Source organism: Mauremys reevesii, linkage group 4, assembly GCF_016161935.1.
Source record: "Mauremys reevesii isolate NIE-2019 linkage group 4, ASM1616193v1, whole genome shotgun sequence".
NCBI classification, from domain to species: domain Eukaryota; kingdom Metazoa; phylum Chordata; order Testudines; family Geoemydidae; genus Mauremys; species Mauremys reevesii.
Genome location: NC_052626.1, coordinates 78,237,707 through 78,264,163, shown reverse-complemented (window position 1 = coordinate 78,264,163; position 26,457 = coordinate 78,237,707). Strand labels below are relative to the sequence as shown.

The 26,457-nt window shown below is 40.4% G+C and overlaps 1 long non-coding RNA gene across 4 annotated transcripts in view; it reads left to right on the top strand.

Moving 5' to 3' along the window:
• The first annotated feature begins 234 nt into the window (after positions 1-234).
• LOC120405282 overlaps positions 235-26,457 on the top strand; it is a 32,339-nt gene continuing 6,116 nt past the window's right edge. For 2 of the 4 annotated variants that reach the window (XR_005598467.1, XR_005598465.1), the window contains exon 1: positions 235-366. This is a non-coding gene — a long non-coding RNA (uncharacterized LOC120405282). Of the gene's footprint in view, positions 367-464; positions 557-26,457 lie in introns of those variants that run through there. The other 2 variants (XR_005598468.1, XR_005598466.1) reach the window with 2 other exon arrangements.

Below are 26,457 nucleotides of genomic sequence, written 5' to 3'. Positions count from 1 at the left end.
ACTAAACATCATGCTTCGTTTAAAATAGTAGAGAAAGTTAAGCTAGTTTTATGAAATAATAGCAGTCTCTGCCCAAAATAAAGCACATCAAAGACCACCCAGGAAGCTGACCTATATAAGGAAGGGGTTTTGCCAGGTATTGATTGAATAGGTGTGGGAGGGGGAGAAAAAAAGCAGAGAAGGAGGCTTTAGACAAGCACAGTGTGTATAGCCCCTCTCAGACCCCTATAGATAGGACTTTGGGGTCTGGTGCTAACTCAGAGGCTTGGGTCTGTGAGCCAAAGCACCATCTCCTGTTTGGTTCTTCCTATGTTCAGGAAATTGGACTTTCTATATTCTTTTGAAACAAAGAAGACTGCATCAAAGGTACAGCTGTGTAGCCTGTTGTATTAATTTAGATGGAATGAAGAGTTCAAAGAGTTAAAGGTGTTAACATGACCCTGTCACTACCCAACATGAAACTGTGTTAATCAGTGTTTGGGGGTTGGAATACAGAGACCTCAGCCTGCTTATTACCATGGTACATAGAGAAGGAAGGAGTCAAAGCATTTGAAATGTAAAGTACTAAGTATGACTTCCATTTTAACATCTCTTGTTCCTTTTCCCATTTGCTGTAGAAAGTTTTTAGAAGGGAGGAAAAAAAAACCCCTCTGCTTGACAATCTGTCAGGATAACTATGTTTCTTCTGCTCTAGGCTTTTCTTTGGCACTCAAGAATTAGTGTATTGACCATATAATAGTCCTAAAATCTTAACATGATTTTTTTCATCACAGATGTCAGGACTGACAGTGAAAAGTCACTAATGATTATAAAACAATGGTACTAGCTATAGAAAAGTTGCTGAACATTGCAGAAAATGTTGGGAAGTCTTGTATGAATTGACCAGGGAATCTTACTTTCATAGACAAGAAAAAGTGCATGCATCTGCTTCCTATCTCTGTTCCTAATTAATGTCAATGGGAAGTTTATCAATGACTTCAGTAGAAACAGAGTTAGACTAATGCTGATACTTTATTGATCTTCACTGTCACAATCTATACAATATCTTGGTTATATGATTTATTGTTACACATTATGCATAGTATTGCTATAGTAAATGTGTGTGGGCCCTTCATAGACTGGCCCTGTGTAAATCAGTTACTTAGCAACAGTGCTCATTACATGCCAAACACAGGGTTGAGGTCTCTTTAAATATGACAAGCTGAGGTGGTTGGGTCAATTGTATGGGGAAACTCTAATGGAAACCCAGCTGCTTTAGGAAACAGTGCTAATACTTCTGTAGATGGCACTAGTGAGGCAGCTGTCCAGCCTGGTACTTGAGAACGCATTTAATTGCATAGAATACTTTTCACTTGCTTTCCTAAGATGCTTGGTGGTATTTGTGCATGCTGTTAAACATGCTCCATATCAAAGGTTGCTCTATTTCAGTGTTATTAAATGGTCCTGTTTATAAAAGGCTTTTGGATCCTTCAACTTGAAAGCCATAATTATAAAATTGTGATATTATTATTTCATGTCTACTGTGGGTCCCTAGTCATAAACTAAAGCTGTACTGCCATTTGCAGCAGAACTCGCAAGGGAGGAAAACAGTACCACTCTCTACCTGGCAGCACGGGCTGCAAGATGCTGGGGAGAAATGAAATCTACACCTCTCTGAGCCAACTCTCAGTGAATCTTGACCTATATATTTCTGATGCTCCTGCTGTCAATTTCCCATTCTAAGTCATCTCAATATAGCAACAATCCTGTAATGACTTAGGCTATGTCAGCACTACAAATGTATGTTGGCCTAAGTTATGTTAGGTTCAGTGCAGGGTCTTTTGGGATGATTTTGCAATGGGGCTGAAACAAGTTGTGTAACCCCCACACCTTCTTGGTGTGGTGCTCTGTCTCATCTAGTGGCACTGAGACCTCTTAGAGACCAAGGTTAATGAGTCTGCTCTACAGTTTTAGTTAACAGGAATATGGTTTGAGGCTCATGCAGTAGAGGCTCATGCATTTAGCTCTAGAGGTCCCAGGTTCGATCCTGCCTGCCAACGACTGGGAGCTGTCAGTGTTACAGTTGCACAGGGGTGACTGGGAGCATGAGGACAATGTCTCATAATTCCATTTGCATCTCATAATTTTTGTCCCTTCTTGTCAAAATCCCATAAATCTGCATGTCACTCCTTAATACTCATCATCTCTGACAGAAGCACAGCTCTGTACTATTGTCATGAACATTGCAGTATTTTCAGAGCTGCAAATATGATTCCCTGGAGTTTAGATTGCTGTCATAGAAAGAAACAATTCAAGGTTTTTGGTGGAAATCACAGAGTAGCTGGAGGTGGTGAAATACCAGTTCTGGGCCTGAGAAACAAGCACAGACTGGTGGGACCATGTTGTCAAGCAGGTTTGGGATGACAGGCAATGGCTGCAGAACTTTCTGAGGCATAAAGCCACATTCCTGGGTCTGTGTGCCGAAGTCATCCCAGCTCTCCAGCGCAGGGACACCAAAATGAGAACTTCACTGACCATTGAGAAGAGTGGCAATTGCTCTCTGGAAACTTGCAGCACTTGATTGTTATCGCCAGTCAGGAATCAATTTGAAGTCAAGAAATCTACCCTAGAGGCTGTTTGTCATGCAAGTGTGAAAGACCATTAATCACCTGCTATGCAGGACTGTGATTCTCAGGACAATTTCCAGAACATACTGGATAGTTTTGCAGCACTAGGGTTACCAAATTGCAGTGGGGTGGTAGATGGCTTGCATATCCCTATTTTGGCACCAGACCACCTTGCCAGAGTACATGAGCAGAAAGGGCTACCTTTCTATGGGTATGCAAATGCTGATGGATCACTGGGACGCTTTACTGACATCAGTGTGGACTGGTCAGGGAAGGCACATATGACACACGCATATTTAAAAACACAGGACTGTTCACAAAATTCCAGCAGGGGTTTTCTTTCCAGACCTGTGGATTACCATTAGGAATACTGAAATGCCAATAGGGGTAATCTGGGGAGCCCAGGATCACTTTCTCTCATGGCTTATGAAGCTTTACATCGGTCACCTCAACAGCACCAAAGAGCACTTCAACTACAGGCTCAGCAGGTGCAGAATGACAGTTGAATGAGCCTTTGGTTGTTTGAAAAGTTGCTGGCATTGCTTACTTACAAGATTGGACCTCAGTGAGAAAAATATCCCAATGGTTATACCTGCCTGCTGTATCCTGTATAATATCTGTTAAGCAAAGGGGGGGAGTTTCCTCTGGGTGGAGGGTGGACATGGAGTAGCTGTCTGCTGAATTTGAGCAGCTAGATCGTGGACTATTACAAGGGCTCAACATGGAGCACTACAGCTCAGGGTAGCTTTGAGAGACCATTTTAATAGTGAGCCAGAGTAGTGTGTGTGGCTGTAGTGTGCTCCACTTGGCCTTGCTTTTTTGCAGCTTGGTATGAATCTTGTAGTGATGGCTATGCATGTAGGAATGTAACATTGTCAATGCTCCTATTAGTGTTTGTGAATGATATTATGGATTGTGTGACACAGTGCAGTAACAGGAAATTGGTCACTCTCTGATCTATTCAGCACCAGCCAGTATATGCTATGAACTAATATAGATGGATTGTTTTAGAGAATAAAATTATATTTTGGAACAAAATTCAGACAATTAAATAGATTAAGAGACCAGAACTTATGAAGGGGAAGGAACAGTCATTTGCATTTCAGGTACACATACCTGTCGGTTTCACAGCTCAGTTTATGTGAAGCTGTGAGATTGTCTTTAATGTCCCCCCCAAGGTGAAGTGGTATCAAGTGGTATGGGTAGTGCACTTACAACTGATGCCACGTGAAATATTGAGGGGTGGTATAGCGCGGTCCTGATGTTGAGTTCTCTATGGGCTTCAGAGAAAAGCAAGCCTGGGAATATTGAACTTGCTGGTCCACCAGAGTCTGCAGCATTTGTTTGCTGTCTGAGATGTGCAAGCGTCTTCTGCCACACCTCCCTCTCTCTTTCCTGTGCCTTTCTCCTCTCCACTCTATCCTCATCTATGCTGTCTACAAACATATTCCAGGCCCTCTGCTCATTCTCTGATGCAGTACTGGCTTGCAGGATCTCCTGGAACATGTCATCCCAAGTCCTCTTCTCCCTCCTCTTTATCTGGCTTAGGTGTTTCCCAGGTGTGGAAAGGAAGTCTTCAAAGGCTTTAGTGGAAGCAACTGTAGATAAAACACAGAGACGCCATTGCCAGTGTATTCACAATGGAAATAGAAACTTAAGATGCTGAAATCACTCCCCTTGCTCCCACAAGTTGTAAGCACTACCTTCTCAGTTCTGCTTGGGACTGATTGAGCATGGTGCCAGTCATAGCACCAGCCATGATGAGTATGGCCCTCTGGGATTGGGAAAATGAGGAGGGAATAGCTTGGTTGCATGATTCTAGTTGCACAGGGCAATGGAACTGAATACTAGCACTATTTTCCACATGAAGTAGTGATTTTAGCTGATATCTCACTCCTGAGGGTAACAGAGAGAGCACTGCTGCTGCTGCTGCTGGTATCCTAATGTAACCTGGGCCTGTATGCTGATAGCCTGTGTATGCAATGGTACCTGCTGAAGTAATCACTGAGTGACATGAGAAAGTGTCCTACTAAGGTGGAATAGATAAAGCAGCCCTTCCCAGAAACCTTTGGCAGAGGATTACAGAGTACCTCCAGGAAAGTTTCATAGAGATCTCTACGGAGGATTCCCAGGACATCCCAGTGTGCATAAACTACTCTGTGTGAACCTCACTGCCTAACTTTAGAGGGGAACGAAAAACAGGTAGCATTACTACCTCTCTTGGTTGTTCTACTATCTCTTCTAGCACAAGTAAAAATAAGTAATCAAAAGATGTGTCCCATTACTGTTGGGTTGCCATCCCTGTAACTTCAAAGCAAACTGCATATTTATCAGAGATTGCTTGCTTGTGCTTGACTGGCAGGACTATGATGAAGTCAAAAACATGTCCTGGCTCACTTTGCAGCTGCATTCCTCCAATTACCTGCCCCCCATACTCCTTCTCCTTTTCACCCACTTCCTCTTCTTCACTGTTCATGGCAGGGGTCTGTGACTAGGGCTCCTTGGGAGGATGGCATGCTGCTCTTTTTAAAAGTGACAGGTCTGTGGCTCAGCTTTGGATCAATTGTTGGCCTTCCAGTATGTCTGCTGCAGCTTGCTGGCTTTCACACAACACTGATGTTGGTCGCTGTCATAGCCCTTCTCCTGTATCTCCTGAGCAATCTGCTCATAGATGTCCATGTTGGTACAGCTGGATCGGATCTGTGCCTGCACAGCCTCTTTTCCCCATAAGTGCAGGAGATCCAACTTCTCCTGTGTACTCCAGACAGGAGCACGTCTGCAGCATGTAACCAGCATGGTCAGCTGGGCAGTTACACTCAACAATGAATAACTGTTCGGGGTGCTCACCAAGCTGGACAACCAGGAAAAGGAATTTGCCCTCCCTTTTAAACCTCCAAAAATATTTGAAACTTCTTGTCTACCTGACCCCTAGGCAGCAGAATTCACAATGGTGACCAGAGTGGTCAGTGTGGTGCATTGTGGGACAGCTTCTGGAGGCCAGGAACAGTCAACTTAAGTAACAGGTAACACTGTGAGTGTGTAGACACTAACTGAACTGACCATTACTCTACATTGCTTGGGTAGACGGTATTATTAAATTGGCTTACCAAGGTACTTAAGTCAGTGGGAGCCAAATAACCATGTAGTGTAGACCAAGTCTTACACACAGGTTTAACTTCAGGCACATGAGTAGTCTCATTAACTTCAGTAGGACTATTCACACGTTTCAAGTGTGTGTGTAAGTCTTTGCGAGGTTCTAGCCTATTAGAAGAATAAAGGTGGCTAATTAGGCAGAAAAAATTCAGAAGGGGGCCTAGTGATGCCCTCTGTGCAATTTCACACAGTGGAAAGGAGATAGAAGCTACCTTTGGCCGTAAGTAAAGTCACACATGGCAGTGAGAGATGTGAGATTTTTCTCTCCTCTGCAAAACTATCAAAACTGCAGCTTTCACTTTGCTTGTGACAATCTTCACACATCTGAAGAGCTCTGACCCTAATTAGTGTGTTGCTATTTCTGTATGATAGCTTATTCCAGTGCAACAAATCACCTGGATTGTTATGGATATCAGGAAATACAAAGTGCTAGTTTACATTAGAAAAATAATAAGGGGTTTTGTGAGGACTCCTCTCTTTTTCTGACTACTTGTCTACTTTTTAAAGTCACAGGGTCAGTGACATCAAACTTGAACACCTTGGGTTTAGGATGCAAAGCTGTGAAAGCAGCATCTGTTCTCTGGCAAGCTCTATAGGCTAGTGAGCTCAAAAGTCGCCTCTAGATCTCTCACATTGTTAAACTATTGACCCTTCCAGATACTCTTCCCCTTACTTATCTTTGTTTCAAAGGAGTTTGTACTCCTTCCGCCTGTTGGAGATTAAGCTCCTGTGCAAAATTGTTAATGTAAATCCCTTTTTCATTTAAAAACAAACAAACCTGTTCCCTAATAGCCACATTCATGTTTGTATGAATAAATGTTGCACATACTGAAATCTAAATTCACTTTATGTAAGCTATATTTCTATAGTGCCTCTCATCCAAGAATCTTGAATTGTTTTACAAAAACAAATGCCAACAGTTTGAGACAGGTAATTTATCATACCCAATATAAAGGGGAGTGATAGTTTCATCCAAATATAATCTTCCTCCTCATTCCAGGGCATTCAGATCTTGGATGTAGGTTTTCCAGTTTGGGCCAATCTCTAATTTATAGATGGGTAAACCACAGGACAGAGAATTAAGTTATTTGCCCAAGATCATTCACTGTTTCAGCAGCAGAAACAGGAATAAAATCCAGGAATCCTGGTTATTACTAGTGTGTTCGCTTCACTAGACCATAATGCTGCATCATTCCTAGAGCAAGTTATTCCACAGATGGTTTGTGGATCTTTCTTTGTGAATTGGGCAGTTTTAACTTGAGCCAGAGACCAATCTGGCCCCATGAATTGGGGAAAGCAAAGGTGGCATTAAACCACTTTGTACCTCGCCATCATCCTTGGATCCTGTGCCAAGCACAGATCAGGTGGAACCAAGGAGTAGGTCTTTCTCTTTTAAAGGCCTCACTTTTCTCCTGAACTTCTATCTAGAACATTTTGCCCTATTGAACCAAATTTTGCCCTCAAATCTATGAATACAGCTCCTATACCCAACATTTACCTCCAGTGGCAACACTTAGTCCACTGTATACTAAGGCTGTTATCCTGTATCCATGCCATCAGGGGCTCGTTCACCTGCACATTTACCAACATGATATATGCCATGCCATCATGTGCCAGCAATGCCCCTCTGCCATGTACATTGGCCAAACCGGACAGTCTCTACGCAAAAGAATAAATGGACACAAATCTGACATCAGGAATCATAACATTCAAAAACCAGTGGGAGAACACTTCAACCTCTCTAACCACTCCAGTGACAGACTTGAAGGTGACAAGTTTGCAACAAAAAAATTCAAAAACAGACTCCAAAGAGAGACTGTTGAACTCGAATTAATATGCAAATTAGATACAATTAACTTAGGTTTAAACAGAGACTGGGAATGGTTGGGTCATTACACTAATTGATTCTATTTCCCTATGTTAAGTTCTCCTCACACCTTCTATGAGTCATCTCAATTATCACTTCAAAAGTTTTTTTTCTCCTTCTGACGATAGCTCATCTCAATTGATTGGACTTTTCCAGTTGGTATGCGTACTTCCACCTTTTCATGTTCTCTGTATGTATAAATATCTCCTGTCTGTGTGTTCCATTCTATGCATCTGAAGAAGTGAGCTGTAGCCCATGAAAGCTCATGCTTAAATAAATTTGTTAGTCTTTAAGGTGCCGCAAGTACTCCTGTTTTTTTTTGCGGATACAGACTAACACGGCTGCTACTCTGAAACAAGTACTCCTGTTCTTTCTCCTGTATCATGTATCATCATGTTTGTTAGAGAGAGAGAGTGGTGTTGCACAGGACTCAGAGCTTTAGTTCTAATCACAGCTGCTTCTGTAAGAGGTAGAAATCACAGGAAAATGCCAGGAGACCTATAATGCCCACAAGCAGTCAGGGCCTCTCACTTTAAAACTCTTCTATAGGATACATCCAGCAGCACAGTGACCCCTACCATGGTGTATTGGACTCAAAGTGAGGACTGCCACCTACTGAATCACCACTACTATTTCCTGCAGCACCTACATAGTTCATGACCTGTACAACCTAATTTCACTGAGTTCCAAAGAGTTTGCTTCATCCTTACTCTGGGGCATTATTGATCTTGGGATTTATTAAGCAATGCTAGACATGCACTTCGGAAGAGACAATGGAAATGCATGAATATTTGGTCCTTCCATCCATACCTTTATTCTATGGTTGCTATTGTTTTCAAATAATCCTAGGGAATAATATTATATATATATATATATATATATCTTAAAATATATCGGCAAGATTGAAAAAAGGAGGAAGCTGTTCAAATGCATAAGAATGCCAACCAGATTACAGAAAAGGCTGCATGGAAAAATACCTTTAAAAACTTCTAAGGTACATCATACTTGCTATGTTGCTGAATGTACAAGGCATAATCTAATGCTGGGGTTGGCAACCTTTCAGAAGTGGTGTGCCAAGTCTTCATTTATTCACTCTAATTTAAGGTTTCGCGTGCCTGTAAAACATTTTTATGTTTTTAGAAGGTCTCTTTTTATGTCTATAATATATAACTAAATTATTGTTGTATGTAAAGTAAATAAGATATTTAGTATGTTTAAGAAGTTTCATTTAAAATTAAATTAAAATGCAGAACCCCCCGGACCAGTGGCTAGGACCCAGGCAGTGTGAGTCCCACTGAAAATCAGCTCATGTGCCGCCTTTGGCACATGTGCCATAGGTTGCCTACCTCTGATCTAATGTTTTTCAATTATTATTTACTCTGGAATAAGTGCCTGAAGTCCTCTATTTATATTTAGACCAGATAGAGCACAGTCACTCGCAGTGCACTGTTCCCCACGGAAGTGTCTCTCGCTTGAACTTGAAAGGACCATCACTAGAGAAGCAACAGTGATTCAACCTTTATAATCCATTTAGTCCTTCAGTCTTTGCTCCCTCTCCATTGCAATGATCTATGAAAAGGCAAATTAGTGCCATCATGTTGGTAGCGGTGGTTTATGGTACAAACATGTATCCAAGCTGAGTTCATCATTTGTTTCACCTAGGCATTGAGTAGGTATCAGATTGTAATAATATTAAGCCTATACTGAACTGATGCTATACTGAAATCATCAACAAAAAGGGTTGTGGATTACAGAGACCAGAAATAGTCCAAAAGCCACAGTGAGAGTATTATCCCTAGTATAGTAAGAAGTTGGGGAGGGCATATACTGGTCCCCCTCACCAATCTTCCCCAATTGCTATACCACATGAATTAGAAAAATGTGAGGTGGAAGGCTCCATATCCATTATCAATCCCCTGAGCTATACAGTTCCTTACCCCTTAATTTCAATTAAATTTAATTTCAATTATCCTCATGTTGACTGGGTACATGTCCCCTCAGGATGAAATGCAGAGACAAAATTTCTCAATACTTTAAATGACTGGTTATTGGAGCAGCTGGTATAGGAACTCACAAAGGGAGAGGCAATTCTCAATTTAGTCCTGAGTGGAGCACAGGATCTGGTCCAAGAGGTAACTATCACAGGACCGCTTGGAAATAGTGACCATAATATAATAACATTTAACATTCCTGTGGTGGGAAGAACACTTCAACAGCTGAACACAGTGGCATTTAATTTCAGAAAGGGGAACTATGCAAAAATGAGGAGGTTAGTTAAACAGAAATTAAAAGGCAGTGCACTAGAGTGAAATCCCTGCAAGCTGCATGGACACTTTTCAAAGACACCATAATAGAGGCCCAACTTAAATGTATACCCCCAAATTAAAAAACACAGTAAAATAACTAAAAAAAGAGCCACTATGGCTTAACAACCATGTAAAAGAAGCAGTGAGATATAAAAAGGCATCTTTTAAAAAGTGGAAGTCAAATCCTAGTGAGGTAAATAGATGGACGCATAAACACTGCCAAATTTAAAATGTAAAAATATAATAAGAAAAGCCAAAAAGGAGTTTGAAGAACAGCTGGCCAAAAACTCAAAAGGTAATAAACATTTTGTTAAGTACATCAGAAGCAGTAAGCCTGCTAAACAACCAGTGGGGCCCCTGGATGATCAAGATACAAAAGGAGCACTTAAAGTTCTGAAAGAACTCAAATGTGAAATTGCGGAACTATTAACTATGGTTTGTAACCTGTCCTTTAAATAAGCTTCTGTGCACAATGACTGGAAGATAGCTATGTAACACCAATTTTTAAAAAGGGCTCTAGAGGTGATCCCGGCAATTACAGACAAGTAAGTCTGTCAGTACCGGGCAAATTAGTTGAAACAATAGTAAAGAATAAAATTGTCAGAGACACAGAAGAACTTAAATTGTTGGGCAAAAGTCAACATGGTTTCTATAAAGGGAAATCATGTCTTACTAATCTATTAGAGTTCTTTGAAGTGGTCAACAAACGTGGACAAGAGGGATTCAGTGGACATAGTGTACTTAGATTTCCAGAAAGCCTTTGACAAGATCCCTCACCAAAGGCTCTTATGTAAATTAAGTTGTCATGGGATAAGAGGGAAGATCCTTTCATGAACTGAGAACTGGTTAAAAGACAGGGAACAAAGGGTAGGAATAAATGGTAAATTTTCACAATGGAGAGGGGTAACTAGTGGTGTTTCTCAAGGGTCAGTCCTAGGACCAATCTTATTCAATTTATTCATAAATGATCTGGAGAAAGGGGTAAACAGTGAGGGGGCAAAGTTTGCAGACAATACTAAACTGCTCAAGATAGTTGAGACCAAAGCAGATTGTGAAGAACTTCAAAAAGATCTCTCAAAACTAAGTGATTGGGCAACAAAATGGCAAATGAAATTTCATGTGGATAAATGTAAAGTAATTCACATAGGAAAAAATAACCCCAACTATACATACAATATGACGGGGGCTAATTTAGCTACAACTAATCAGGAAAGAGATCTTGGAGTCATTGTGGATAGTTCTCTGAAGATGTCCACGCAGTGTGCAGTGGCAGTCAAAAAAGCAAACAGGATGTCAGGAATCATTAAAAAAGGGATAGAGAATAGGACGGAGAATATCATATTGCCTCTATATAAATCCATGGTATGCCCACATCTTGAATACTGTGTACAGATGTGGTCTCATCATCTCAGAAAAGATATACTGGCATTGGAAAAGGTTCAGAGAAGGGCAACTAAAATAACTAAGGGTTTGGAACAGGTCCCATATGAGGAGAGATTAAAGAGGCTAGGACTTTTCAACTTGGAAAAGAGGAGATTAAGGGGGGATATGATAAAAGTATATAAAATCATGAGTGGTATGGAGAAAGTGAATAAGGAAAAGTTATTTACTTGTTCCCATAATATAAGAACTAGGGGCCACCAAATAAAATTAATGGACAGCAGGTCTAAAACAAATAAAAGGAAACTCTTCTGCACACAGTGCACGGTCAACCTGTGGAACTCCTTGCCTGAGGAGGTTGTGAAGGCTAGGACTATAACAGGGTTTAAAAGAGAATTAGATAAATTCATGGAGGTTAAGTTCATTAATGGCTATTAGCCATGATGGGTAAGGAATGGTGTCCCTAGCCTCTGTTTGTCAGAGGATGGAGATGGATGGCAGGATAGAGATCACTTCATCAATATCTGTTAGGTTCACTCCCTCTGGGACTCCTGGCATTGGTCACTGTTGATAGACAGGATACTGGGCTGGATGGACCTTTGATCTGACCCAGTATGGCCATTTTTATGTTCTTATGTTCAACGGAACATTAGTAGTTGAGGGTAGCATAACAGGCACAGTGGACAGGTGCCAGCAAATCTAATGGCAGTAATATAGAATTCCCTAATGAATGTATAGCTTACAAAGATAATGGCAAATCTGTTCCATACCCTTTTTACTGAAAGAAGAATACAGAAGAAAAATACATAAATTACAGTCCTTATTCCCCAAGTCCCTCATCTCCTTTTAAGTGTATTTTGAGCTTTCTGTGACAGCTAAGAAGGGATATTTTCTATGCATGATGGTTGCAGGCCCCTGGCAAGGGATGAAGGTGTTGACAAGCTCCTCCTCTACAATAGAGAAGGAGATTAACATCAAATACATCACACACTCTTCCTCCTTGCCAACAAATGAGGGGGAAAGTGTTTTTGGTTTCTTTTTGTGGTTTCTTATGTCATATTTAGAATAGCAGGATTTAATTTTAAGTTAAATATTATCAATTCAGTTATTGTGCAGGCACTGTTAGCTCTTCTGTACTCAGAAATAGCCTGTGTCTCTTGCACTAGACTGTGTGCCAGATCTAAAAAAATATGGCAAGACCCTATGCAGCAGAAAACGCACCATCACCTCTAGCCTGCTTTGAATGGCACAAAAAACAAGTGGTGATACAGCAACTTTTCAAAGGGAGAATGATAACATTTGCACAGCTGGGTAATCAAATAGTACATATGGACTTAGTGGTGGTTATCTGAGTTACCAATTCAATCAAACCCCAGGAAGTTAGAACAGTTTAGAGTGGATGTGAGTCTCTTTTCACACACAACAGCCTAAAACTAGTGTAAGTTGACTGACTTCCATAGTTATTCCTCATTTATACTGCTGTAATCGAGCAGAAGCAGGTGCTGTGTGTGTCTATTTAGTTCAGAGAAATATGACAATTCTACTGGTTTACATGTGCATGGATTACATGTTAGACTTGACCATACACTGCCACTGACCTTAATGGGAAATCGTACATACAACACACTGTGCTGGGAAACCTCATGTTGGAACTTTCTATGTTCCTACTGTTTCTCCCCCTCCACTCCCTATGATCTTTGTGATGTTTCTCCATCCAGCTACCATTTATTACTATGGTTAATCATCTTAACAACTATGTCTTGTGCTTGTGAACAGTGGAGTTCATGGACTGTTCCTGGAATACACATAATAAATAAGATTCTTTTATTGCACCTAGAGATGTTTTGGACATAAGGTCCTTGTCTCAAAAAAGCATGTAATCTAACTTTTTAGCCATGACCCAGCACATGGGGTGCAGAACTAGAGAGGGAGGTGAGAAGGAAAGATGTGGGTTAAGGCACTATGTGATGGTATGTGCACCTTATAGTGGTTCAGGTAAAAGTTTCTCTATATGTATAAATAATCAATGTTGACTTATTGTGAGTCCAGAATATTCAGTAGCTTATATTTTATCTGCCTTAGTTTCCCTCATTCAAAAATAAATTTTCATCTCAGAAATCATCTACCTACTCAGCTGCCCCACTTGCCCAGCTTGTGGAAGAACTCAGGGTAAGGAAGAACCATTTGACTAGGCTGATGCACAGAAATAAAAACTGAAGAAAACTGAGTAAGATGGTGATGGATGATTTGGCAGCAGCAGACTTCTTGGCAGTGGGATGATGCAGAGACATATGTTGCAGTGGGAAGAGATGATATTTCTGCCATCTTTGCTATCTCCAAAAATCATCCTAAATAAGCTTCCTGGCCAGACCAGTATAAAAGGAAAAATATCTATTATACTAGGAGCCTCCTTATATGTGGGGGCTGGGAAGACGGGGGAGGGGGGAGGGCTGAATAATTTAAATGTTAAAGTCTCTGTAATATTAACAAAGATGGGAAAAGATTTTTCTTAAGGAAGGGAAAAAACTACAGTTCCTGGGGGGGGGGGTGGAATTGGCTGCTAATATACATCTGAGACCAGAGAAAGAGCCAAACTGAAACTTTTCAAAAGTCTGGGATTTCATTAAATTCTGGCAAAGTTTATAACCATTAACATGTTCATTAAGTTGGTGACTAGATGGTTCATGAAATTAGTAATGAGAAAACAATAACACATTACACTTTTTTTTTCATCCAAGGATCTCAAAGCACTTTACAAGTTTTAATTAGCTAAACCTTAGAATAATCCTGGCAGATTGGGAAGCATTATTACAGCTGTGGGAAATTTGGACTTGCTTCACAGGATTATACATTCTTTGCTTTCTGTTTGCACAGATTTAATAATTGGCCCTCAACCCTTTAATTTCACTTGTTCTGTTGGGTACAAATGTACCCAACATCTCAAAATCTGACTAAAATACCACTTCAAGTTCCACCTTGTTTCCTCTGTATACAACGCAGACTCCCCATTTTCAGTGAAAGCCAATACATGATATTGGGCCCAAACCCCCTCTAGTTATGAACCTTATGTCCAGTTTGGTCTGATTTAGGACTTGGCAACAAACCCACAATCCAGGCAGGTTTTGTATAGTTTGGGATTTGTTTTTGAAGTGTTTTCACACAGCATTACAAATGGGTAAATGGAGACACATAAAAGCTGCATCAATTTCCCAAGGCCAGTCAGTGGTAGAACTGGGGGTGGGGCCGTCATGTGCTCAAATCACTAGTTCTCACTTCCAATTTTACAAATCTTACTTCTAGGTCATGAACTGTAATCGCTCCCAAGTCAGGAGTTACTGTAAGTTCTATTTATCTATCTAGGTCCCTATGTGGACCACAATCATCTGATAACTGTTTATACTGTCCACCAGGAAAAGTTATTCATTTAAGAGGAGAGTACAAAGGATAAGAGGCCTAACACAGTGAATGAGCCACCCATTCCTTGAGATAGCTCAGAAACATACAGGTGTGTGTGTATGGATGAATTCGCTTCTGAGACTGTCGCACTCTAATTCAACAACAGACATATCCTTTAAACAGAGAAGTTTGATAAAGTAAAGCAGTGTCCTTCAGAGTCAAGAGGCTTCGTACAGTGGCTCTCGAGTATTGTGCCATCTTTAAGATATATCCTCCTGCCTTCTCTCTCTTGGCACATTCCCCTCCTAGATTAGTTTTGATATACTGTATTATTAATATTGGTGGCCCCAAGTCTCTGTATGTACAAGACACACTGATGGGGCTTTCAGAGAAGCCTTTGGAGACTGGAGCACTTAAGAGTTTTGACAGAGACAGAATGCCCTAGGGCCCATATATTTATGCCACGAAAAAAAAAGCCTGCTATTGAAATCAGTATGGTGGCACACATTTATATGTTCATTAAAGGGAAAAAAAGATACACACGCGCACACACACACCTCTCCCGTCTGAGTGTAAGAAAATATCAAAATCTGTGATAGCAATTTAGCTTTATTTTGCCATCTGGGAATTTGAAAGCCATAAACAGAGGTGTTTTTTCTTTTCTCTTCTGTAAAGTGGTTTTATAAATGAAACATTATTTATAGGATTTTTGAAAGGGGAAAAAAAAACATTTTCAGAGAGTCCCTCTGTGGACATATACTGTGACTTGGATGTTAGTCAGTGTGCAGTGTTTATTGCAGAAGACTTCAGATGACATTAAGGTTCAGAAATAGCAACTGGAGGGAGAAAGAGAGAGAAGCAGGCTTTTAGAACTTCTGAATCTATGAAGGGCACTCTCTGGGCATGGCTGATTCCCCTCCTTGGAGAGAGAGAAAACAGGCTCAGCAATGTTTGAAATGGAGGATCTTAAAACTTGCAGCAATGTCAAAGCCAGCTGTGGCGAGGAGGAAGGAGCTGAGCAACTTTGTGCCTAGCATCAGCAGTATGACTCAGTGTAAAGTAAGCTGGAAAAAGGAAGGACCTATGCTGGAGGAGACAGAGACCAGCAGGAAGATGTAAATTAAGAACTACCCAGCAGGAATAGTGATCGCCTATGCATTGAAAGAGATGAATCCTGTACATCTCTTTCTCTCTCTCTCTCTCTCTCTCTCACACACACACAGGGCTAGATTATCAGCTGGTGCAAATAACACAACTTGGAGTTTTGTTTGAAGCCAGGGAAGCTATGACCATTTACACCAGTTGAGGATCTGCTACAGAGAGAGAGAGAGATTCTGGGCTTTGAAAACCTGAATTACACAGATAGCATTCTATTCACCTTTTCTAAATACCACAACAGCAAAGGTGCTTCCAGATTAAAACTGACAAACTGTGCTTTAAATTTAATCCTACATAACACTAGCAATGCTACAGCCAAAGGTGTCACAAGATACCTCTTTCCATTTCAAAAAGAAAAAAAAACTTCCTGAGAAGCTTAGAAAGCAAAGTTTTTAAAAGCCATTAGATCACAGAATCCTAGAAATGTAGGGCTGGAAGGGACCTGGAGGAGTCATTTTGTCCACTCCCTGTGCTGAGGCAGGACCAAGTATACTTAGGCCATCCCTGACAGGTGTTTGTCCAACCTGTTCTTAAAAAACCTCCAGTAACAGGGATTCCACAATTTGCCTTGGAAGCCTATTCTAAAGCTTAACTATCTTTGAAAATGTTGCATTTTGAAGTGTTCCATCTAGCTCTCTAAAGGGTCAATAATGGAAAGAAATGAAAATGACTATTTTTGCAAAATGGAACTTTGAAATTTTAAGGAAAAATGTCATCTAAGGTGTGAACTTCAAAACAAATCTTTGGCCAGCTTTAAGAGTGTCAGGGGAAGCAATGTGTTCTAATATGGCCCTCTGACATGACTGGGCTTGATAGTATACTTGATAACTCTATATGCCTATCTGACTCTACTTTTATGTGAGGTAGGAACAGAGCAGGTTGAGTACTGTAAGATGGAGATCTTCTTCTTTGCACAGCTGAGTGGTTGTTGGATTCAACCAAGTTCATATCTGTACTGTAACCAGCAGGAGATTCCATAGCCTAGTGGATAGAACACCAGACTAGGCTTTATAAGGTGTGGGTTCTATGCCCAGCTCTGCTACTGGTTTGCTGAATCATTTTCCCAAGCCCGTGCCTCAGTTTACTCATCTGTAAAACAGGGATAATGATGCTGACTGCCTTTCTGAAGTGTTCTGAGATTTCTGGATGAAATCTGCTATATAAGAGCAAAGTACTCTTATTAAACTATTTGTCGGTGTCATGCTATCTAGAGTGGCTCCTGAGCATTAGTGCCAGCATCAGGACAGACTGATCAGGAACAGGGCACAGAGCCCAAACTGGTTGTATGTTCTAGAATTAGATTTCACCAACCAAGTAACAAGTGTGAAGTTCTAAAGGAGTATAGCAGCCTTAATATGGAGTCAGTCAGTCCCCTTGGATACTCCAGTCTATTTTGCTACTCAAGAAAGCTTGCCTTTGTGATAGATGTTCCCTTAGACTAAAAATCACAACAATATTCAGGTTACTCCCAGTCCCAAAGGACCAGTCACTTACTCCATGTTAATTGTACCCCAGATCTCTCAAAGGCAATGCTTGTAGACAATCTTGTAATAAATCAGCTAAGAAAGGAAATAAGAGTTATTTTACTTTTAAAATAAGAAAATTCCATATGTCCTAACCCAGAAAAAACAGCAAGGGAGCTTTTGCTTATGCTTAGTGATTCCTGTGCCTTTAGTATCCAAGCAGCAAAAAGAAACAAGCTTCTCCTTGTCAGGTATTTTTATCCCTTTATTCCCAGAGCCCAAGCTGATAGGATCAGTTCAGGCACAATTCTCCTTTTCCTGGTGGGAGTGAGGAGTGCAATTAACAATTTTTTGTCTCTGTTTCACAGTAGCTCATTTGGTTTCAAAGGCCTTCTCCTTGGGCTGGACCCCAGCAGACCTTTTAACTCAGATATTTCATATTTCTACTTGAGGTTCAAAATAACTTATTTTTCCCATTTTTATCTCTAGCCTAATTATAACTGAATAATCACTGTAAAGGTGTAATATGCTAATAACTAGTGGATGAAGCAACGGCTAGAACTTCTGCTGAGGTCTCATACTGGAGATGCATTAAATGAAGTGAAAAGGGAAACGAATGAATGTCTCCAATTGTTCTCCACTTCAGGCAGTAATGTACAGAAGTTAACTAATCAAGTGAGTTTCACATATAGTTTGAAAGACAGTTATGACTTTTAAAACTCCCCAAACTATCCTACTATGTTCTTCAGAAATTATCTGAACCCTTAATAAAGATATTGTATATAGACTTCTATTAACAATATTGTACTCTGACATCTGATGAGCCTTTGACACATGAGGTACATAAACACTTTTATAGTTTTAAGACAAGTAAAATTAAATTGTTACTAGTTTTATTAGGCCAATTCTAAATGCTTGTGTATTTAAATAAAAGTTTCATGCAGTGCAACTCAAGTTAAATATTCTGCTACCATCTTCTGGCTGATCACTCTATGTTGTTTTGGTCATTTCATGATAGCAACATAGTTCCCAAACTTTATCACTTAAATTCATAGCTAATCCAGTGCATTACAGCAATAGATTCCTGATAATTTGCCTAATCCCATAAAATTATAGTATGTGTTGTATGTGACTCTGTTGTATTGATTGCATGTAGGGTGCCCAGATAGCAAGTGTGAAAAATCAGGACAGGATTCGGGGGTAATAGGTGCCTATATAGGACAAAGCCCCAAATATAGGGATGGTCACTATAAAAAATGGGGCATCTGGTCATTCTAATTGGATGACCAAACAGGACATAAGAGCTTGAAGAACTTTTAAGTAAACAAGTTGTCAGCAAATAATGGTGGCATGCAATCCACAACTTGAGAAAAAGTGAATGTTCAAATATAAACAATCATATTTATGACCAATGAAACATGCTATAAATTAAATACATTCCATATATGAAATAGCCATTATCTGTACAGTCTCTTCTGAAGAGTCTATTTCCTCCATAATGCACCACACAACAGAGCATAAATTTGTTCTGTTTCCATTATGTTCCACAAGTTGCACAGTGTTCTTAGAGTGGTAAAAAATTGGAATTACTTCCCCATTCCCGATGATAGTCTATCTTTTGGCTGGGAACAATAAAGCCTAATGTTTATAAATGTATTTAAAAAATAATGAAGTTTCTCCTTCTCTACATTGATTGATTGATTTGTGGCCCTCCAATTTTTTTTATTGTGTTGTGAGGTAATGGTATCAAATTGAAGCCACTAGAACTTTGTCTCGTGACAGACGAGAATTGAATAGTTTGCTGTTTCCAAAAAGTCTGCGTATTCTGACCCTAAAGTCTAATAAATATTAATTAGCATACTTTGTCCTAGAATTCCAACAGAGGAAGTTCCTGCCCTGTATTTGAGAAAGCAGTTCTAGTCTGAGGCCACCAGAATTTAAAGATCAAATTCTAAATAATCACCAAGTAAAAGGAAGTCACGGGGGAGAAATGAAAGTGCATATAAAAGGGTCTTCACCAGCTCAGATGTCTGCCAAGGGTAGAATCAGACAAACTATGTACGGAAGCACCCAAGATTAAAGAAGAGAGATCAGTGGGGTTCTATCACCAGTTTTCTATCATATACTTTGTTGTCCAGCACTTCAAACTCTTCACCTCATTGTGCCCTAATCTCCAGTGGGACACTCAGCTGCAATGAATGATCCTCAGTAGGGGGTGAGGGGTTAAAGTTTAAAAGTGGTTATGACAGTAGGCCTCATGGACCTGTGTCACCCCACCCTAGAACAGAGTAGTCCTCTAGGCATTCTAGAGTGGCTGCAGAGAAACAACCAATCAGAAGGGCTGATGGCGTTACCAATCAGGGGCCAGAAGGGCCATATAAAAGGCAAGCAGCAGAGCAGGCAACTCAGTTCTGGTCTGGAGCGCTAAGGCCTCTGGGAAGAAGCCTTAGAGCTACATCCACATACCAGGGCTGGGAAAAGAACCCAAGGCTGTTTACCTTAGAATGTGGGGACAGTGAATGAGGCTCAGCTGGAGGGCTGAGTTGCTGAAGACCCACTCAAAAGAACTGTGATTGCAGGCACTATCAGTCAGGGGAGGGGGCACTCACAAGAGGCAGGTGCCGACCCCATCAAGGTGGAAAAATGAGCCCACCTGATGATCAAAGCTGATGTGAGAAGCATATTTCTTGTCTGGCTTTAGCTTCTTTTATACCACATCCATCTCTGTGGAATCTGAGCATGTGGCACCTATACACTCAAATTCATATCTGTCCTGAGGTCCTGGAAAGTCCCAAGAAAATGTTTTGCCTTACATCTGAAGTGGCAAAAATATCATGACATGACCCATCTCTGTATTCCTAGCCATGTCAAAAAGTAAGATACCTCTGCAGGTGAAGCAAGGTTCCTTGGGGAGATATATTGCCACAGAATAGGTGGGGCCTGATGAGCAATGTTGAGTCCTAATCATTTGAGCAAATACCTCTGTTCTCTATCGACCTCTTTAGATGTAGAGATTACACTGCACTTCTCAAACTATTCACTGATTGGACTGCATTTCTTCCCCTTCTAATTATGACCCAAAGGAGGGCTGTTTTTATGTCCCTTCTACATGCTTTCTGCAAATAAGGGTTGACATGGTTCTACAGTAGAGGTTGGTCTCACAACACATTATTTTTCTTTTGCCAGGTTTTTATTTTATTTTGTTTGCCCCACTCCTAATTGGGAATTTTCATGACCTTTGACTGAATTTCTTAGATTTTAACTTTTGGTATAAAAATGTGACTAAGAAAAACTGAATAATTTGATCCAGCACTGCTTAGTTCACTATTACAGTCTAATAGGTACAGCATATAGGTATCCCAGTATGAGCACATTCTCTCGGATATTCAATTTTCAGAATTGTAATATGATTGACAGAGATTTGAAAAAAGTGCTGTAAAGTTAATGAAAGATTTTTCTTCTGTAGACTCTGAATATAGCTTGTGAGGGGGAGGGGAAGAAGATTGGGTAAATTATAGTGGAATGATTTGGTTTATGAATACTTACAAAAAAAGGTACCTGGGAATGACAGATGTGTTTCTGACTGCATTTGGGAAATAAAATGTTTCTATTTCTGCTTCTACAGTAGAAAAATATTTCATACAAGGAGCAATGCAAACTAAGCATATCCGAGCAAGGGATTTTTTTTTTTTTAAATCACTGAGGTATGGTTTGCTCTAATGGTCAGAGAAGGTGGACTGGGAGCAAAATCATGGCCCTTTGAAATCAATTGTAGTGTGGCCACAATTTTACCTTGGGAATCAGAATTGCTAGGTACTGCTATTTTCTGTCCCTGACTCAGTGTGTGACCTTGGGCAAGTAACTTAATCTCTTGTGGTTAGGCTTAAAAAATTAAATGTTTGTAAAATGCTTTTAGATCATCCCAAGACACAAAGTGTAAATGCAGTGTCTGTGGAAATATACTGCCTCCAAAACCTAGCTCAGAATCCCAGTGTTAGCATTAGGGAAAAAAAATGCTAAAACTGGAAAATGCAACACCGAATAGCAGAGGCAGAAAATTAAAATAAAATGGGATAATTGCATAATTTAGTTCCTTTACAAGATATAAACATTTTCTATAATTTTAATGATAGCACATTTCTGAGGTTGGGAATATATAGAAATGAAGGAAATTACAGCAGGTTTATGTAAAACGAAGGTAAATTTGGGACTCTGTTGTCTAGCACACTGGAGTTATAATGATGGGTAGCTGGGAGATATTCACATAATTCCAGCACTAATAAATTCCCTTGTCATGCTTCCTATGCCATCTCTGAAAGAGCAAACAGAACAGCTGTTGTCCAACAGTGATGGAAATCAGTATCTTTCTGCACCATATGAGGCCACTTTCCAAGGTTAAGATGTTCTTTAGCATATGTTAAGACACCTATTTGGCGTTTATCTGCACATGAAGCCCGTCATACAAACTAAACAGACAAAAATCCACACAATCCAGCTCTGTCCTAAACAACATACTACTGGAATTTTCACTACTCTTTAAACGTGTGGGGTAACTGGCAAAAATGCCAATTCCACGATAAAGGATAACATGCATGGCTCTAAGAAAATAATGCTACCAGCATATTGAAGTTTAAATGTGGGGAAAGAACAATTTGCACATATTTTCCTTGTGTAAACACAGTCTGTCATGGGAGCCTAGGCCCAGCCAATCCTCTTGCAAGGCATGGCCCCTTTCAGAACAGATGATCTGGATTAGCAGATGGATTTTAATTTAGATTTTGCCAAAGGTGAGTTTACCTATCCTGGGTAGGAAGGTTACCCTGTGCACCCCTTGGGGTTCCTGGTTGGAGGCCAATCTCTAGCCTGGTCTATAGATTATGAATAAAAATTCCCAGTTATCACTTTGAGGGTTGACATGTTCTTGTCCCAAGATCATGCCCAGTATTATTAATTATTATATAGTTGGGAATCCCGATGTGAACAGGTCCAACATGCACACTATAGGAACTCTTTTATATTTACAAATGAATTATTTATTAATACAGTTAGCAAAGTCATGCACAGTCTAACTCAGTAAGGTAGATAACAATAATACAGAAAGTACATCTGAACATCCATACTCACACCATCCCTTGCAGAATAACCTGAAATGTTAACCATTATCTTCCTCATCATGGTCACCTTCTTCATCCTGACCAGTGGCAATCCTTCTGGCCCCTCCAAAGGGCTACATCTCTCTCTTTTCTACTGCCCAAGCTTGGGATGCCACTTTTATAATAAGGTACGCTGACGTTACTGTGTCTAATTCATATTCACTAGGGGTTTCTGCCCTCTCCCTTATTTGTATTTCCTCCCCTTACCAGTGTTAAGGTGTCTTTCTATAGGTTAGTGTATATATGATTTCACCCCATTATCATATATATCAATTCATTGCCATGGCACTCTTGCAATCTGATGTTCCATCTAAAACCTTCCAGAAGCTGGTGTCAGTTCATGTTCTGTGGTTGGTTGATGTCATTATGGACAAAATACCCCTCTACACTGTACTTGCAGTTCCTCAAAACTTATGAGTTACCTAAGTTTTTAATCTATGCCAAAATTCATAGGCCTCAAGCCTCATGCTAACTGCTGAAGCCAATGTCTTACAAGATACAAGCCTGTAGGTTCCTTTCATTACTGCTGAATATAAAAAGCAAAATATAATGCAAACCAGTGAATATAATAGAGATATGCTGGCCCAGTGGGCTACACAGAACTAATCTGAGATTGGGAGTCAGGTACCAGTAAGTTACCTTCTGAGCCTGATAAAGCCCTGCCCTGAGCTCAGTGAAGGAGGACCCTAGAATTAGGAGATATTTTGTCATGGCTGCTATGAGCAAGCTAGGCCAAAAGGTTTGAGATCAAGGTTAAGGCTGGGTGGTCAGTGGATATTCTTGATGCACATGGTTGAGCAGCAGCCATGCCTCTCTCAAAGATCAAGGAGAGGTAGCTGTGTGAAAGGTAAACCTGGTTTCAGAGCCCAGGGGGCAAGCAAGCTCAGCAGCTGGGATATCCATCCATGGGAAGATAGCAAGCAATGAACAGAGAAAGCACAAGGCCAGACTGGTCAGTGTAGGTAGCAGGCAGATCTAGGGACGGGCCCAGAAGGACAAGGTATGGCAGGTAAGATCTTGGGGTTTAATCTTTTTTATAAGTTTGATCTTGGGGGGCCTGGACAGCAGCACACTTAGAGACTAATTGCTCAGACAAGGGGTGGGGCAGGAACAGGAAGCTTTACACTAAGTGGTGTCCAATCAATAGTCTGCTGCTAGTCACTTGATCCGCCTGAGTTATGGATGTAGCCTCTGATTGTGGGGCATTAGCTGAAGTTCCCCTGTCTACCCTTGCAGCATGGTAGCTTAAAGGGTAAGGATCTCACTTGACAACCATAGGAACCTCACTTCAAGATCTGCAGAGCCTGATGGGCTGAGGAAGCTACCAGAAGTGAATCCTATTTCCAGGAAGGAGGAATGTAGGTACCCTGCTCCAAGGGAAACAGGAGTTTGGGTCCAGGATTAAGGGCAAGGATTCTCAGAGTGACCCAGGGTCTACAGTGGGTGGAAGTTGGAGGTGGAAAAAGCCTGCTAGATTCAAAATATAGCCCCAGGAAGGAGACCTGTGGTTATCTGGCCCAAGGGAGAAATTTAAGATTGGTGGGGGCTAGGAAATAACTTTCCAGAAAGGCCAAGCTGGTACATTGGAAGAAGCCCCGACAAGGAAGAGTTTGAGTTATGGGACAGATAGCCCAGTTGTTTAGAAATGTCCAGCACTGTGAACCAATGGCAGAGGGTGTATGTGGGTTCTCGGTGCTACCGCTCAGGGAGGCGGTGCAGTTACCCCCTGTAAACAAGAAGAAGAAGATGGTATCAGTTAGAGCCTTGAAGGGCTGAAAATAAGATGAAAGACGACATACCCTGGGGGATGATAGACTGTGCCAAATGAGATGTGGTGAGTGGAGATTTTTTTTTTTTTTGTGCTCATGGTTAGACATTGATTATGCCAGAAGGAACGGACTTATCTGACTTGGTCAGAAGGCTATGCTAACGCAGCAAGTGAACCATGCTGGCTGTTCTCACCCAGAAACTAAACCAGGCTGAAAGCCAAGAGAACTATCATAGATTAGGAGAAACTGAGACAGATTAACTGCATTGCCATATTATACTATAAAGTGGAACTGGACTGTGCAACATTTTCTATTAATAATAGTTATTTATTATTAGAGATGAGCAAACTATTCTAAAGGGGAGAAAAACTCCCTTTCTGTTTGTGAATTATCTCTGTAGAAGTTTAATCTTTTATAAATTTGTGTATTTGATATTACAGACCCTGGGTCACTTGTAAATTATGCACCACAGCTAGTACTCTGAACATTTGTTATTTGTGATTTGCTCTTTATATTCTGTGACAAGTTCCCCCAAGTCATAGGGTACTGTTTTCACTTCTCGACTCAACTCCCAAGCCCACAGCAATCTTTCAAGGTGGCCAGGTAGGCAGTTCCAGCATGAATAATAATGAAAACATATTTTTGCACAAGTATTCATATGTAAATACATATTCCCTGGTGTTAGCATGATATTTTCCCTTTCTGCCAACATTCCTGCCATGGAAAGTGTGCAGAAAGAAAATTCATGTTTTTATAGGAATTTCTTTTTGAATGCCTTTTATGGAATCCATCCAGCTCTAATCATAATAGTGTTAATATATTTTGCACTGCAATAGTGCCTTTCACAAAAAAATTCTCAACACACTTTATCTATAATGAATTAAGCTTCCCTGTGCGTCTATAAATTAGGCATTATTATTTTACTTTCACAGATGGGTAAAATGAGATAGAGAAGAGTTTGCTTAGTCACGTAAGGTGACACTGCGAGACAGCCGTGGAGCTGGGCATAGAACATGGGTTTCGTGATTCCCAGAACAATGCACCTAGCTGTAGACCAAAGCAAAAAAATGAATGTTGAGCTAGTACATGATTCAGTGGACATCTCTCATTAACATGAAGCAATATCCCTCTGACTTCCCACATTCAGGGGTGTGTGTATGAACAGCATAGTAACATGAGGTAAGCAAATCGCAGAATTACTCAGTCTGAACTCACGTTCCACCTACCAAGTTATCTCAACCAGATTCCAAACCTGAACTGCACTACAGTGTGCCTATACTTATAATGGATAAATAGCACTGTCTTGCTATACTATCACTTAAAGATTGAACTGTATGAAAAATCAGTAAGCCTTGCAGCCGCCTTGTGCTCCAGTTTTGGGTTCCTGGAACATCGGCTCTTCTCAGTTGATGCTGAGAAGGTAACATGATGGTGCTATGCCATATCTGTCATACCCAGACCTGCAATGTTCAAGGTCAGTTTAGTACAACTGAAAAGGGTTTTCTTCGACTGGCTCAGATTTTGTAGCTACTCTTCCTGATATCACACTAAGAAGCAAAACATTTGAACTTCACTTTGAATGTCACTTATTAACAATAACTTGCATAATAATATTGTTATTATATATTTATTCAGCAGCATTTGTGTATGTGATTCTTTGCAAACATTAAGAGCCAAGTTTTTAAATATTGTTTAAAACTGCAGGACCAATTAATCAGTAAGCTATCTAAATTCTATTATTTGCACCTACTAGTTGTTGAGGTAGCAAATAATTGTGAGTGCAAGTTTTAGACATTTGTTTCTGATCATTTGACCAATGCACAAAAGAATACCTATGCCCATAGGGCATTTACATGGCATGGGCATAACTCTACAGCAGAAATACTCTCATGTGCAGTCTATGGGATGATTCATACATACAAAGTTTTGTACAGGCTTAGATCTTTTCAGGATCAGAGCCTCAGACCCTGAACTTACAAAGTGATGCACCTAAATAGAGCATTATATGACAACCATCATCTTTGTCAACTCATAAAACATAGAATCAGGGACCTTCAGAGCCAAAAGCAAGAGCTGCTATACCTTGAACTAAAGAGCAAAGGAATACTGGGTTTGTATATAACAGACCTTCATCCTCTGTGAATTAATCACAGAGAGGGATCAGTAACATATGCTAACCAGTAAGTTACACTTACACCAACGAGAA